The sequence below is a fragment of the Cavia porcellus genome, unplaced genomic scaffold (genome assembly GCF_034190915.1).
Source record: "Cavia porcellus strain 051 isolate PalLab524CR breed Dunkin Hartley unplaced genomic scaffold, mCavPor4.1 scaffold_25, whole genome shotgun sequence".
In the NCBI taxonomy this organism is placed as follows: Eukaryota; Metazoa; Chordata; class Mammalia; order Rodentia; family Caviidae; genus Cavia; species Cavia porcellus.
This window is the reverse complement of record NW_026947508.1, coordinates 49,337,090-49,352,314: the sequence shown is the minus strand read 5'-3', so window position 1 is coordinate 49,352,314 and position 15,225 is coordinate 49,337,090. Positions and strand designations below refer to the sequence as shown.

The window sequence follows — 15,225 nt, the reverse complement described above, 5'->3', positions numbered from 1 at the left end:
ACTCCGTGAGTCACGGGGCCATCAAAGTAAAGATGTGATAAGCCCTGTGTTCAAGTTGTAAGTGCATAACGAAGCAAGTTGGTGGAAGGCTGAGGGAAGAATTCACCTGAAAAGACCCAGAAAATAGGCAGGAGTTGGTCAGAAAAGGAGGAAAGAACGTTCTAGAACTGCACAGATAGGAGTGAGAAGGTCTGAGGGGCTGGAGAGCAGCAGGAAAGCTCCAGAAACCTGTGACAGGAGGCTGGGATGGACCTCAGCAGGACTGCTGTGGGAACAAAAGGAAGCCACCTCTTAGCGTTTAGTTTACTAAAGGTGTACACATGCAGGGAGGCCCAAGTCCTTGCCAGGGAACTGTCCTAGGATGGGCCAGGGCTCTGAAGGAAAACCTGATTTTTTCCTGGAAGCAAAGGGAAGACATGGGTGGACACTGACACTGTAGACTTTTGTTTTTATTTTTTAATTTTTTAAAACTTTTTTTATTGGTACCAGGGATCAAACTTGCGACCGCCTGCTTACAAGGCAGGTGCTTATGCCGCTGAGCTAAATCCCCAGCCCCTAGACTTTTTTTTTTTTTTTTTTTTAAGCCTACAGCACCCGGTATTCCCAGGCGGTCTCCCATCCAAGTATTAACCAGGCTCGACCCTGCTTAGCTTCTGAGATCAGAAGAGATTCAGTGTGTTCAGGGTGGTATGGCCGTAGACTAGACTTTTGTTTTTTAAAATGAGTTCTCACTATGCTGCCCAGGCTTGTCCTGAACTCTTGGATTTAGGTGATCCTCTTGCTTCAGCCTCCTGAGCCGCTAGGATTCTTGCCGATGCTCTGGGTCCTTTCATAGTGAATGAAACCCTGTCTCAAAAAGAAAATAAATAAATAAATAAATAAAATACTGTTTAGTAGCATGACAAAATCAATTTGTTAAAAAAATACAGTTTGCTTACTCATTTAAACAAATTTATTTATGTCCTAATTACATTGTCATTTTGGGGAAATTGAAAAATACCAAAATATTGTAAAGAAGAAAATGAGAAGCATCTGGTAACTACACCAGCCCTGGTTTTTTTTTTTTTTTTTTTTTTTTTTTTTTCTTTTCTTTCATTTCTTTAGCCCTGGGCTTTGAAGGCAGTTCTTTTGGGTCTTTTTTTAATTATTATTATTTTTATTTTTTATCTTTTGGGTCTTTATTCAGGTTTTTTTATTTTAATTGAGGCAAGGTCTCGCTGCACAGTTCAGACTGGCCTTGAACTCACTATGTAGCCCAGGCTACTGGCCTAATTGATAGTGACTCTTCTGTCTTAGCTTTATGAGTGCTGAGATGCACCACAACAGTCACCTAGGTTTTTTGTTTTGTTTTGTTTTGTTGTACGGGAATCAAACTCACCACCTCACACTTGCCAGGCAGGCGCTTATGCTGCTCAGCTAAATCCCCGGCCCAGTTTTTGGGATATAGGGTCTTATTAAATTTCCTAGGCTGAGTTTAAGATCCTCCTGGCTCAGCCTCCTGAGGGCTGATATAGGAATGCACCACCACACAGGCAGTAATTTGTATTACTTGCATTTTTACTTAAAACTATATCACAAACATTCTCCCATCACATTGAATATTCCTTTACAACACAAGTACTAACGGACAATATGTTCTCTTACAACACCAGAACGTCATTAGGCACACCTACTTTTCTACTTTTCCCTGCTTTCATTTACTGGGGGAGGGACTAAAGATCAAACTCGTGACCTTGTGCTTACCAAGTAAGTGCTTGAACCACTGAGCTAATTCCCCAGCCCAGCACTAATAAAAAATCGGTTATTTTTTATTAGTGTGTGTTTGTGATACACATTGATTACATTCAGCTTGGAGGTGGGATACCTACATATGGCATCTTGATCACTTCTCCCCTACCCCGCACCCCTCCCCCAGCTCAGTGTACCGTTTGTAACCTAGTGGCATTGCAACTGTCTTGGTGTCTTTGTACTGATTTTATGTGATAAATTCTCTAGTTTGTGAATATTCTGTGTAGTTACTTGCTCATGTTTAATTCCCAATGGGATACCTCTAAGTGAAAGACTAAACCTTCCTGCCAGGCATGGGGTTCACACCTATAGTCCCACAACTATGGGAGGCTAAGTCAGGAGACTCAACTTCACCCTCAGCCTGAGTAAATTAGCACCTTAGCCAGACTGTCTCAAAAAATAAAAAAATAAATTTTTTTATTTTTTGGGGGTGCTGGGGATTAGCTCAGTGAAGAGGTTCAGTCCCCAGTAACACACACATGCACCCAGACAGAAATAGCGCTTCAGGAGGAGTGGCCCAGGTGCAGTCCTGGCAGCAGCTGTAAGGCTGCCCAGGGCACCTCCGCCTTACCAGCATCGCTGTCAGTCCCCTTTCTGCACTGTAACGAGTGTCAGCATTTGCATTTGCTCCTCTTGGAGAATATGAAATACAGACAGGGCGCCAGCTTCAGAATTTCCTCTCCCTCCGTCTTACTGCTTGGGCCTGGGTGTGCACACTCAGTGTAAACCTCAGCTGAAGCTTGGGAATGAGAAAATCTAAGGAGATGGAACGAACAGAAATGACAGAGAATATTGTGGACAACGAAGACAGCAGAATGAGCGCTCAGGATCTACATATATAAGTTAAACTCCAGGAAGAATCAAGACTTTGTTTATTGGGGCTGGGGATTTAGCTCAGCAGCATAAGCGCCTGCCTTGCAAGCAGGCAGTCGTGAGTTCGAGCCCCAGTACCGATTAAAAAAAAAAAAAAGGAAAAAGACAAAAAAAAAAAAACCTTAAGATTTTAATATAAATGATGGAATCATAAATGTTAGAGGAAAACATTCATTAGTTACTTGTTTCATAACTTGGTAGTGGACAAAGATTTTTGGTAAAAGGTGAAAGATGTATATGATCTGAAGAGAAACCAAGAGTATAGATTTTTGGGAATGACATTAAACTAGAAGCTACAAAGTAACATATTAGCTGGGCCTGGTGGCATACTCCTGTAGTCCCAGCACTTGGGAGGCTGAGGCAGGAGGATCATCTGCAAGTTTGAGACCAACCTGGGCTACAAAGTGAGCCCAAGGCCAGCCTGAACTGCATAGTGAGACTCTGTCTCAAAAAGACCAAAAGAGACAAACAAACAAACAAAAAAACCCCCACAATGTTAGATAGAGAAAATTAAATTTTTGTGTGGCAGGCAGGCATGTGGTGCATACCAGTAATCCCAGCACTTTGGGAAACTGAGGCAATAAGGCTGCAATTTGGAGCCCAGCATATGCAATTTAGTGAATTAATGAGACCCTGTCTCAAAAAAAAAAAAAAAAAAAAAAAAAAAAAAAATGGCGGAGGATGTAGCGGAGTGAGAAAGATGTGGGTTTGATCCCTAGTATCAGAAGAAAAGAAAAGAAAGTCACAGCTGATTTGCTGTATATATCTAAAGCTTAGCCGCAGAGCACTTGGACAGGACCCCTGGGCTCCATCCCCTGTACTGAACAACAACAAAAAAACTAAAACTGTCAACGGCAAATGATAATTAGCATATGTATAAAACTAGTGCAACTTATTTTATAAGCAAAAGTTTAATTTCATTAAACTTCATAATAATTTTCATAAATAAACAGAAAAGTGGATAAAAGATGTGAATGAGTTGCATAAGAAGAAACATAAATGGCCAATAAACAGCATAGCGATTGAGCACTTCGCTTATAATTTGATTAATGCAAATTAAGACAATGAGAAAGCATTTTCACCTGCAAGGCTGTCAAGATTGAAAAGATTTCCAGGGAACCTGGGGATAGTCACACATGGCCTGGAATTCCAGCACTTGGGAGCCTGAGGCAGAAGTTCAAGGCCAGGGGCTGGGGATTTAGCTCAGTGGCATAAGCGCCTGCCTTGCAGGCAGTCGTGAATTCGATCCCTGGTACCTATAAAAAGGAAAAAGGCAGAAAAAAAAAAGAAGAAGAAGTTCAAGGCCAGCCTGGGCAATATGGGGAGGCTGTCTCAAAAAACAAAACAAAACAGATAGATCACCAGAATATTGAGAAGAGAGCGGACTCACCAAAGCGTAGCTGCTGTATAGTTTTGTTTTTTGTTGTTTTTCTTTTTTTTATCAGTACCAGGAATCGAACTCACAACTGCCTGCTTACAAGGTAGGCGCTTATGCCGCTGAGCTAAATCCTCAGCCCCTCTGCTGTATAGTTTTGAAAGGCAGTTTGTCCACCTGTACTGTGGGAGCCACTGAAAAGAAGGGCTTGTTTCTATGCGAAAAGATGCCTAATACCCTCTCTAGCACTGGGGACTGAACCACCCAATGGCACACTACGACTGAGTTATAGCCCATATTTTTTTATCTTGTTTTAACAAAGATCTTGCTAAATTGTCTGGGCTGGACTGGCCCCAGATATTTGATCCTCTTGCCTCAGCCTCCGCAGTAGACTGGATTATAATAAGTGTGTGCCATCTCTCTCAGCTAGTCTAAAATAAAAGGAAGAAGGAAAAAAAGAAAAGAAAAAATTAGAAACAAAGCCTTTGTAAATAAGGAGGGAAAGAGGGTTTGAAGAGAGGGGGAGACAACAGGGAAAGAAAGAAGCCAGGTGTACCATATACAGGTGCAAATTCCCTATGATGAATGTGCTCATCTACATAGTTAAAATGTACTAATAGGGGCTGGAGGTTTAGCTCAGTGGCATAAGCACCTGACTTGCAAGCAGGCAGTCGTGAGTTCGATCCCCGGTACCGATAAAAAGGAAAAAGACAAAAAAACAAAAATGTACTAATAACCCCTACCACACCCCCACACATGCAAAGTGTGGATGCACACACACACACACACACACACACACTGCAGTCACTTGTTAGAAAAAGTTGTACCGTATATCTAATGTGTTTGGCAATGTGTGAAAACTATTTGTGAGAGACCCAAGATGCTGACCATTGTACACTGAACTGTAATGGCAGCTCCTTCCTGCCTTCATGCCATGCGGTTCACACCTCTGCAGCTGTGCTGTGCTCATGCCTCGGCTTCTCTTCCCTGTCTTCCATCATCCTCCTGGTGACTCCTCCTTGTCCTTTGAGGCACCTGTAGCAAGCACTTCTTACCGTGAGCCATCTTTCCAGCTTTTACCTGCTAACACACATGCTTATTCCTTTGCACCCTTATGCACCCCTCAGCCTCCATTCTTCTTATTTATTTATTTATTGTCTTTTTGAGGCAGGGTCTCACTATGCAGTTCAGGCTGGCTTTGAGCTCACTATGTAGCCCAGGCTGGCCTTGAACTCATGGTGATTCTGTTGCCTGGGCCTCCCCAGTGCTGGGATTATAGGTGTGCGCTACCATACCTGGCCCATTTCTTGTTGCATTTTATATTTGTGCCTGAAAGCATTCTTCAAATTGGAGTTCCTTGAGGGTCCAGATGTCTAATATCTAATCTCAGTTTACAGTTACTGAATAAAAAAAAGAAACTGCTTTGCACATGTCCGTTCCACTGATTTATCTTTGCTTTCTAAGATGTCTTTTCTCTGTCTTTGCTTCATGGTTCCTAAAATGTGACAGCTGGTGAATAACAGTGGGCACTGTCTCTGCATAGTGAGCGGAGCAGGTATGTGTGCAAACCCAGACACTTCTTGTTTCCTGGTTCGATTCCATCTAGGACCTATGAACCCACAAGCTATCCTGTGCCAGGCTGGGAGCAGACCTTGGTCTAAGCAGATGTAGCCATGGCGCCGTATGTTTAAGACTCTGTCAGGTGCTTGCTCAGGCCTTTGGATGAGAACACAGGTGTGTCCTCACTGTTGTCAGATAGGGTCCTGGTGCTCGAGACAGAGCAGGTGGAAAGCTGCCCTCCATCCAAGTGCTGGCTTCCATGCAGGGTGGACATAGACAGCCACAGCCTTCTGCGAGATGATCAGCTCTCCAGTTTACTAAAGGACCTCTCAAGAAGGACCACAGAGGGCTGGGGTGCAGATGGTGGTGAGGTGCTTGCCTAGTGCCTGCAGGGATCCGAGTTTAATTCCCCAGCACTGCAAAATATGACAGCACAGACCCAGATGTGATGGTACACACCTGTAGTCTTACCTGCTCAGCAGGCTGAAGCCAGAGGATTTTTTGAGCCTAGCAATTTGAGACCAGTCTGGGCAGCATAGTGAAAACCTGTCTCAAAAAAAAATTTTTTTGTGGTACCAGGGATCAAACTCAGAATCTCATGCTTGCCAGGCAGGCACTTAAGCTGCTGAGCTAAATCTCTGACCCGCAGAAAAAATTTTTTAAAATATAAATACAGCTTTAGCTCCTGCCTTGCAAGTAGGCAGTCATGAGTTCGATCCCTGGTACCGATAAAAGGAAAAAGACCACATAAATAAATAAATAAATACAGCTTTTAAAAACCCAAATAATAAATAATACAACAGGAAAGTGTTTTATTCCCAACAGTTACTTTTTTACATCTGGTGCCTGGGATTGAGCCCAGGGGCTCACACGTGGCCCTGCCATGAGCCTCACCATCCCTGGAAGTGTTGGACTTCCCTCTCTGTGGTGTCACAAGCTGATTCTGAAGTAACAGAAACCGACAGTAGCTGTTTGAGCCCACAGGAATCTGCTGGGGCACTATGACATAACTTTTTCATATAAAACTGAGGAAAGCTGAACCATTAGTCCTTGAAGAAGATGCTGGGGATGGCACTGGAGGTCAGGCAGAGGGCACAACAACCCTGGGCCTCTGGACCTCATGTCCTCTCAGGCCTCTCACCTTCCTCTGTGGTCATTTCTTTTGGTTTGTTTGGGCTCTGTGTGGCCTGGTGCCATTTCATTTTCAAATAAGAGTGTGGCTGCCTTCCCATACTGCCCTGGCCGCTCTGATTCAGTCACCTGAAAGGGCCTGGGGCGCCTGGGCACTCGCATGCGAGTGAGCCCGAGAAGCAGGTGTCGGGACTCAAGCTTCGCCTTCTGCCATCCCGGCACTGTTGTGAGTCCCGCACTCCTCTCTTCAGCTCCCAGAGGGCCAGAGTGTGCCAGCAATGCTGTTTGAGGTTTCTCTCTTCCTGCTTCCGGAATCACTGCCCAGCCATGCTTCCCGCACAAGAGTCCTTTCTTCTGCTCAAAGTCTGGGAGCCAAGATGAAGAGAGAACCCCACTTTGATGATAAACTGATTACTTCGTGCAAACAGGCCAAGCTTAGACGCATCTCACAGGCCAGGCCCAGGTCAGGGGCCACCCGTTGGCCAGACCGAGGGTAGCTCCTCTGTGCTCTGTCCAGTGGGAAGGGGCAGAGCCAAAGCTACTCAGGGTGGTGACCATGGTCAGGCACCGTGGCTCAGGCCTGTAATCCCAGGACAGTGGGAAGCAAAGGGCTGGGATGTAGGGCTATAGCTCACTGGGAAGACCCTGGGTTCAAACCCAAGTCTCTCTCTCAGACACATATACACACGTATGCATACACACATACATGTGCGCACACACACACACACACACACACACACACACACACACGCACACTGTTTGGCTCCTGCACTGAGGCACTGTGAGGTGAGGTGCACTATTGTGCACTATCTCTAGCCTGAGCTCCCGTTCACTGCAGATTTCTCCAGCATCTCTTCTCTTCTCAGTGCACAGCACTGCTGTCCTCCAGGTGCCCAGCCTGAGACCTGGGCAGGGTCCTGACTGCCTCCCTTCCCTTCCACGGCCAGCTGGTCACCCAGCTGGTCACCCAACTTGGTCAACGTTAGACTTCTGGGCTCTCTGGCTCTCAGTCTCCCTGTTCTGGCCCCATCACCGGCCTTACCGCACTTGCCCGCTCTCCACCTCTGTTCTCTTCAAAACCCCCAGCTCCCAGATTTTCCTAGGTGACAAATTGGAGCAATTTACTTCACCATTAAAACTCTGGCCAGCTCCCCATCGGCCTCCAGGAGGGACCTGGTGCCTCCAACAGCAAACCCTGTTGCACCTGGGGCCCTGTCAAGCCCTGGCAATGGGCAGTGTCCCTCCTCCTGTCTAGGCCCGGCAGCCCTGCGGCACATGATGTGTGCTCTGTCCCTCCCTGTGCCATCTCTGGGCCTGAACCACCCTTCTACAGTAGCTGAGCTCCAGCTAACCATGCCAACTCAAACTGGTAGAAGCAATCAGGAACACACTGTCTTTCGTGATGGGCAGGCTGGTGAACCCAGGCTCCGGATAATCCACAGCTCATAACTCAGAGGAGCTCCTCTGCGCCCCAGGCAGGCAGATTCTTCCTAAAGGCGAGTCCTCTCTGGGCTTGAGGAGCATAGTGCAGATCCAAGCTTCACATCCTATGTGACAACCTTCCCAGGAGGAAAAGTGGACCCCAAGTGGTGACCCTCTGTTGGTCATTTGGAAACTTTTCTCAGCGCCCTTAGAGACTTCACTCTCAGGGGGGCCATGAGTAGTCATCACCTGCCTGCCACTAAACCATCTATAGCAGCAGGATTGAGATTAAAGTTGGTAGAAGGGATACTAAAGCCCAACCCTGAGACAATAGCGGCCACCTCTACATTAGTCTGGTTACATTTTTGTTCTTGTTTTTTGAGACAGGGTCTCACTTAGGCTGGCCTCAAACTCAGAGTGATCCTCCTGTGTCAGCCTCCCAAGTGCTGGCATTATAGGTGTGCTCTACCACTAAGTTTTTTCAGAACTTGCTAAGTTTTTTTCAAAACTGACGTATTACCAAGTATGATGGCACATTCACTACTCAGGAGGCTGAGGCAGGAGAATTGCAAGTTCATGACAGCCTGGCAACCTTGTCAACATAGTGACTTAATGAGACCTTGTCTCAGAATAAAAAAGTTGCCGGGTGCGGTGGCTCACGCCTGTAATCCCAGCACTTGGGAGGCTGAGGCGGGAGGATTGTTGCAAGTTCGAGACCAGCCTGGGCTACAAAGTGAGCTCAAGGCCACCTTGAACTGCATAGTGAGACCCCATTTCAAAAAAAGAATAAAAAAATTAGGCTGGGAATGTGGCTTGGTGTGAAAACCCTGGTTTCAACCCATAGTACCTAGACGAACAACCAGAACACCAAGCTTTAGGCTGGGCATGTAGTTCAGGGGTGCAGTCCTTGCCTAGCATGTGTGAGGGCCTGGGCTTCAACCCCAATAAATAAATAATAAATAAATCTTTGCTCTTTAAATCAAAATGCATCTTACCAAACATTCTATCTACAACCGGCATTTTCTAATAAACAACATGATATAAAATACTTCTGTAACATTTTATCATCTTTTTTCAAAAATGAGTTACATTGGTACATTTGGGATAGACATAACTATCACACTCATCATAAGGTTGGTTTGGTGGTTTTTGTTTTAGTTTTTTGAGACAGGGTCTTGCCGTGTAGTCCAGGTTGGTTTTGAACTCCTGGCATTTCTCCTGCCTTAGCCTCTCAACTGCTGGGATCACAGGTGTGTGCCATCATGCCCAGATATACTATCTTTTTAAAAACTGAGTAGTATTGGGGCTGGGAATTTAGCTCAGCGGCATAAGCGCCTGCCTTGTAAGCAGGCAGTCGTGAGTTCGATCCCTGTACCGATAAAAAGGAAAAAGACAAAAACAAAAAAAACAAAAAAACAAAACTGAGTAGTATTGCTGGGCATGGTGGTACACCTCTATAGTCCCAGCACTTGGGAGGCTGAGGGAGGAGGACTATTACAGTTCAAGACCAGCCTGGGCTACAAAGTGAGTTCAAGGCCATCCCGAACTGCCTAGGGAGACACTGTCTCAAAAGAAAAAAAAAATAAAATACAAAACTGCATAGTATTTCATGATACTGATATACTGTGCCTTAAATTATTCAGCTCCTGTTGGTCATTTAAATTGTCTTCAGTTTTTAAGCATTATAAACGATGTTACAGTACACTTCCTTTTACTTAGGTCTTAGACACTATGTTACTTCCCTATGATAAATCCCAAACGAAAAAGATGAAGCCAGATGCAGTCATGCTTTATAGTTTTGGTTTTGTGTGTGTGTGTGTGTGTGTGTGTGTGTGTGTGTGTGTGTGTGTCTTTTTAAGACAGGGCCGAGTTATGCAGTTTAGGCTGGCCTTGGGCTCACTTTGTACTCAGGCTGGTCTTGAACTTGCAACAATCCTATTGCCTCAGCCTCCAAAGTGCTGGAATTACAGGAGTGTGCCACCATGCCTGGCTTACAGTTCTGGCTTTTGAGGAGGCTGAGGCAGGAGGACCATTTGGGCTGTGGAGTTTGAGACCAACCTGGATAATATAGAGAAAGCCTTTTACAAAAAAGTAAAAAGCACATGACTACAACTCTGATATACTCCCTATTAAGAGTTGTCTAATTCAGACATGGTAGTGCATGCCTGTAACTCCTTGGGAGGCTGAGGCAGGAGGATCACCATGAGTTTGAGGCCAGTGTGGGCTCCATAGTGAGTTTAAGGCCAGCCTGAGTTACATGGAAAAACTGTCTCAAAAAACAAACAAGGGTTGTGGTCTGTGTCACCTCCACTGAGATCTGGGTGCAACTGTGCTGCCGTGAGCCCAGAGCACAGCAGAAGCAGTGTGTGACTTCCAAGGCTGGGCCATGAAAGTCCAGGAAGCTTCCACCTGGAAATGTCCCTCCCAGGAGGCTTCCCTTCTGAAACCAATCTGGCATGCAGTGATTGCAGTGATTGAGTCACCTAAAGGCCACGCCACCAGCCAAGATATGTAGAAGCAGAATCTTGGGGGCGATTGCAGCCCTGTGCGCCAGGAACCTTCTTCTGAGGCCGGGACAGTAGAGAGTGAAGCCTTACTCATCCCTGTTGGCCTCAGGTAAGACCCACCGTGTCCCTGCTCTTCACTGACTGCTGCCTTTTAGCTGCTGGCTTTGGGGCCGTCTGTCATGTGACACTAGGTCCTGGAAGGAAGGGAGCTGCTGTGGAGAACAGCATACACTTGTTTCCCTAGTGGAGAGGGAATGCTGGTCCTTCATACTGAGCTACATCCTCACCACTTGGTTTTTTTTTGTTTGTTTTGTTTTGTTTTGGTTTTCTTTATCGGTACTGGGGATTGAACTCACAACTGCCTGCTTGCAAGGCAGGTCTTATGCCGCTGAGCTAAATCCCCAGCCCCACCACTTGTTATCTTGAGACAAGGTCTTGCTACATTGCCCAGGCTGGGCTTGAATTTGTGACGTTTCTGCCTGCTTCTCCCAGAGTGTTGGGATTACAGGCAGTTACGACCATTCACAGGTGAAAGCATGCACATTTTAGCTGTTGATTAAATTTGAAATTAAAGTTTTTGAGCTGAGGGTTTAGCTCAGCGGCATAAGCATCTGCCTTGCAAGTGCAAGGTCGCGAGTTCAATCTCTGGTACAAAAAAAAGAAATAAAGAAAGAAGTGCAGAGTTTTAAAAAAAATTTAAAAAAGAAATTGGGGCTGGGGATTTAGCTCAGCGGCATAAGCGCCTGCCTTGAAAGCAGGCAGTCGTGAGTTCGATCCCTGGTACCAAAAAAGACAAAAAAAAAAAAAAAAAAAAAAAGAAAGGCAGTAGTGAGTTCGATCCCCGGTACCGATAAAAAGGAAAAAGACCAAAAAAAAAAAAAACTGGGAAAAAAGAAATTAAAGTTTTATAGCTTAATGCAAGAAGAGATTAGTCAACTTTGAGGAGTCACTTCCAGGACACAGCAATGACATGGGCAAGTGGGCGTCAGGGCTGCCAACCAACACCTCTGCCCTATGCTGGGTCCCTGGAGATGGGCACTGATTCTGAGAGTGGCTGCCAGGGTTCATCAGAAATGTGCCTATGGGGAGGGCATGGAGGACAGGATGCTCAGGGCTGAAACTGACCTGCTGCCACTGTCACTGAGGTCTCAGCTGGGAGCCGGAGCCTGCTGGTTCGTTGTTGGCCTTATCTACCCCTCCCCACCCCCACTGCTCCAGAGTCCCTCACCTTTGGCACTGTTGCCTTCCAAGGTAGGCAGCTGGCCTGGTGGACACTCAGGCTCCAACTGGAAGGAGTGGAGCCCCAGGTTCCTACATACTGCTAAGCACATGGTGGCTTTACCTGTTCACATACCCAGAAAGCCAGGCCCAAGCCTATAATCCCAGCACTGGGGAGGCTGAGGCAGGAGGATCACCGAGAGTTTGAGGCCAGCCTGGGCTACACAGTGAGACCTCATCTCAAAAAAGAAGGAGGATGAGGAGGAGGAGGAGGAGGAGGAGAACAAGAAGAAGAAAAAGAAGAAGAAGAAGAAGAAGAAGAAGAAGAAGAAGAAGAAGAAGAAGAAGAAGAAGAAGAACAAGAAGAAGGGGAAGGGGAAGGGAAAGGGGAAGAAGAAGAAAGCCAGGCCAGTAGCACCAGGGGCACCACCGTGACTCCTCCAAGTATGATGCACTCACACTGCTCCTCTTACTTAACCTGCTGATGGCCAGGGTAGTCATTTTTCGTTTTGGTTGGCCTTTTAGCTCAAGGAGCTCAAAAAATCAAGCGGGGGGGGGGGTAATGTTTGGATCCAACAGAGCTCTCACTGTCTCTTAGTGGGTGTGCTCCCCTCTGGGACCACCGAGACCCTCAGAGGCTTGTGTTTAGAGATAGAAAGGTGCCCCTAAGGTGACCTTCACCGGATATGGTGGTGCACCCCTATAATTCCTGCACTCTGGAGGCTGAGGCAGGAGGCTCACTGAGCGTGTGAGGCCAGCCTGGGCTACATAACAAGAACTTGTCTTAAAAAAGACAAAGCCGAAGAAGTAAGCAAGCAGATCTAACACTGGTGAAATATGGTCATTCCCTAAGCAGAAAGCAGTTCCTAGGGTGGAACCCACCTGTGAGCCATCAGCAGCCAGTGTTCTTAGAAGCGATCAGCATGCTGGCCTGGAGAGGACGGTGCAGTGAGGGACCCTCCACACTCACTGCAAGTGAGAGTCTCATGTACTCCAGTTACAAGGTGGGAACAATGATGGTTTACTGGTACAGAAACTTGGAAGGAATGAGAATGCACATTTAAAACCCTGAAATTTTTTTTTTTTTCAGTAGCAAAATCACTTTTTTTTTTTTTTGTCTTTTTCCTTTTTATCGGTACCAGGGATCGAACTCACGACTGCCTGCTTGCAAGGCAGGTGCTTATGCCGCTGAGCTAAATCCCCAGGCCCCGCAAAATCACCTTTATAGGGCAGAGTCCCCAGAAACAGATTCAAGTAAACTTTAATCTCGGCTGCTGGAGAGGCTGAGGCAAGAGGACTGCAAGTTGCTGGCCTACACGGACATTTTGCGCAGGTAATGGAGAGGCCTCCATGGGCAGAAACGACTGCAGAGGGAAAGCCCACACGGGGCCAGGGGCCTGCATCCGCTGAGCACCTACACGTTCCAATGTCCGCGAAAGTAGCAAGCTCCTCAAGAGGAAGGCGCAGTGCGCCGCGTGGCTTCTGCCAAAACCCTGAAATTTCATTCAACAAACGTTAGTTTCTAAATCCTTTATATGAAGACCTCCTTCCATCTATGATCACATTTCTCTTTTCCTCTTGGCCAGTGGGGAACTTATAGCTTCATTTGGTGCTCATTTAGAGTAGATACGTTTTTCGGTTGTGTTGTTTTATTTTATTTGAGAGAGGATCTCAGTATGTAGCCTAGGTGGCCCGGAACTTCAGTGATTCTCCTGCCTCAGCCTCCCAAGTACTGGGATTACCAGCATGCACACCACACTGAGTCTTTAGCTAAACTTGATGACAATTCTTTTGTTGCAAGCTCTCTGGAACCATATTTAGAGAATAGCAAGGGGTAAATAAATGCCTAAAGGGAACTTGGAGCAATGAGAGAGCTCACTTTTTAAAATGTGACTATGCCTTACCGAGAACACTGCCCCAGGAACTCACGTGAACCGAGCTGAGCACTTCACCACTGGGTCTTGATTCGTTTCAGCATTTGCCAAGCAAGCCAGCACCTAGACACGGGAACCCCTCTGCTTAGAGGGTGACTCACAGCTCTGTCATGTCAGAGACACACCAAGCAGGTACTAGATAGTAGGGGGATTGGGGCCAGGGATATAGCTCAGTGGCATGGGGCCTGCCTGGCAAGTGCGAGGTCATGGATTCAATCCCCGGTAACAACAAAAATAAAATAAAATAAAATAAAATAAAATAAAATAAAGCAAACAAACAAAAAGTGGGGGATTAGGGTTGTCAGGTGTCCCCCAGCCAGCGTCTCTGTTGGTTATCTTGATCCCTGTCGGGTCCCGGAGCCCCTCCCAGGCTTCCCCCGCCACCCCAGATGGCTCCAAGAGGAGTCCCACCCTTTTCCTGGACAGGAGCCAGCGCGGGGACAGAAGGAGCATATGTGGCCCAGATGTTAGGATGGAGCTGGGTCTTTCCACTGCAGGCTGCTTACCGAGTGTGCCCTGCCTCGGGGCCTTCGTCTGCGAGTCACCCCTTGAGCTCCCTCTCCCTCTGTGCACAGCCTCAGAGCGACAGTCTGCACATGCGCCAAACCACACTCCTGAATGGCTCTGCCCTGGACACAGGCTAGCAGGCGTGTTTGCTAAGGACTTCCAATGTCCTATTGCTCATGGCCCCCGGGCAGGGGTCTTGCTTCCATGTGGCCTCCCCTTGTAACCCTACTGCTGCCTCCTGGGAGTCAGTGCAGCTCATGTTCAGGGAAGACCATGGCTGGGGCCTGGCCTCGGGGTTTCAGAAGGAGAAAGATGCGTTTAAAAAGTGATAGCAGGCTATCACCACAATGTCCAGATTCCAGCCCTAACCCTGCCACCTGCTAGCAGGGCACTGGTAAACCATCTGCTATGGTTTAGATCTTCAGCATTCCCAGAGCCTTGTGCGTGGAGGGTGCCTGGATCACGCAGGTGCTGTCCCATCAGTAGGTCCATCCCCGGGTGACTTCAAACCTGAATGTGCTGTGGCGGGGGGAGTGGTGAGTGTTGGTGTCACCCGGAGCCGTGTATCTCTTGCCCTCCTGTTTCCTGGCTGTCATGGGTGAGTGCTTTCTCCCCCGTGCCCATCTGCCATGCTGTTGCCTTGGTGCCAGAGGACTACAGACTAAAACCGGGAGCCAAAATAAACCTCTCCCTCTTCAGTTGTGGGGGTCAGGTAATCTGCCCAAGCAAGAGGAAAGTGACTTAAGACATTGTTACGGCTGGGTCTAGATGTCCCCCAAAGCCTCATGCGGTCATAGGACTTTTGGGAGGTGGCTGGACCTTGTTGGAATACGTGATGCTGGAATGCAGGATGTGGTGCTGGGATGGATTCATGGTGCGGTGTTAGGGTCGAGGCTGCCTTCACGGGTGA

The 15,225-nt window shown here is 47.0% G+C and overlaps 1 long non-coding RNA gene and 1 pseudogene across 1 annotated transcript; both read right to left on the bottom strand.

The window, feature by feature from the left end:
* Positions 1–582: 582 nt before the first annotated feature.
* On the bottom strand, positions 583–701 carry LOC111755276 (5S ribosomal RNA; annotated as a pseudogene).
* A 1,361-nt stretch (positions 702–2,062) lies between these two features.
* On the bottom strand, positions 2,063–14,593 carry LOC111755275 (uncharacterized). Its single transcript, XR_002789846.2, has 5 exons — positions 14,315–14,593; positions 13,779–13,871; positions 12,757–12,910; positions 3,744–3,917; positions 2,063–2,544 (listed from the first exon to the last, which is right to left on the bottom strand). It is a non-coding gene; the product is annotated as an uncharacterized LOC111755275 (long non-coding RNA).
* Between the last annotated feature and the right edge of the window lie 632 nt (positions 14,594–15,225).